Below are 1,403 nucleotides of genomic sequence, written 5' to 3' on the forward strand. Positions count from 1 at the left end.
TTAAGGTCTTGGTGTGGGCCTTCAGTCACCTTAGGTTGAATAGGCTTCCATCAGTATGGTATCGAATGTAGATACTGTCCTGATCATTGAGGTCTACTGTGGCCCTTTGGAGCATCATGCTGAAAAAGACTGAATAGGGTTGGTGCAAGAACGCAGCCTTGTTTCACACCATTAGTTATTAGAAAGGGTTCAGAAAGTGCATTGCCGTATCTGACTTGGCCGTGTTGATCCTCATAGAGTGAGATGATCATTTTAAGGAACTTGGGGGGACAACCTACGCATTCCAAAATCTGCCATAGACCTTTTCTGCTCGAAAGCCTTGGCGAGATCAACAAAGGTTTCATAGAGACCTTTGTTCTGTTCCCTACACTTCTCTTGCAGTTGTCTGAGAACAAATACCATGTCTGTGGTACTCCTGTTGGCTCTGAAACCACATTGGCTTTCAGGTAGAATTCCTTCTGCTATGGCAGGTATTAGTCTGTTCAAGAGTATTCTTGCCAGGATTTTGCCAGCAACGGAGAGCAGAGTAATACCACGGTAATTTGAACAGTTTAATTCCTTTCTTCTTATACAAAGTGATGATGACTGCATCATGAAGGTCTGATGGTAGTTCGCCTAGTTCCCAACAGCACACCACAAACTCGTGAAATTTAGCATGGAGTGCTTGGCCCCCATGTTTCCAGACTTCAAGTGGAATTCCATCAACCCCAGCTGCCTTGCCAGTTTTCACCTGCTGTATGGCCTTGAGGGTTTCTCCCAAAGTGGGACCGTATTCAATTCATACTTCACTGGTGGTTGTGTGATGGACTGAATAGCTGAGTCTTGAACTACACGGTTGGTACTGAAAAGAGTCTGAAAGTGTTCAGACCATCGATTCAGAATGGAGGTTTTATCTGTCAGAAGCGTTTGCCCATCAGCGCTGAGTAGAGGGCTTTGGACCTGGTATGTAGGCCCATATGCTGTTTTCAGGGCCTCATAGAATCCTCTGTGATCACCCATATCTGCGCATAATTGAGTTTTTTCAGCTAGATTGATCCACCACTTGTTCTGGATGTCACAAAGTTTCTGTTGGAGCTTGCTGTATGCAAGATGAAAGGCTGTTTTTCTTGCGTGACAGGAAGGCAGTGCAAGGTGTGCTTGGTGGGTGGTTCTCTTCTTCCTCAACAATTCCTGGATCTCTTGATTGTTTTCATCAAACCAGTCCTTGTTCTTCTTGAAGGAGAACCCTAAGATTTCTTCAGAGAACTGCAGGATGCTATTTTTAATATGGTGCCAAATTGTTTCAGGAGAGGCATTTGTAGAATCTATGGAATGGTTTTTGAGCCTGGTTTGAAGGTTTGCCTGGAATCTGTCTCTCACTGTGGCTGATTGGAGATTGTTAACTTGGAGTCTCCTCCTTGGGA

Source organism: Lepidothrix coronata, unplaced genomic scaffold, assembly GCF_001604755.1.
Source record: "Lepidothrix coronata isolate B3197 unplaced genomic scaffold, Lepidothrix_coronata-1.0 Scaffold14, whole genome shotgun sequence".
Lineage (NCBI taxonomy): Eukaryota > Metazoa > Chordata > Aves > Passeriformes > Pipridae > Lepidothrix > Lepidothrix coronata.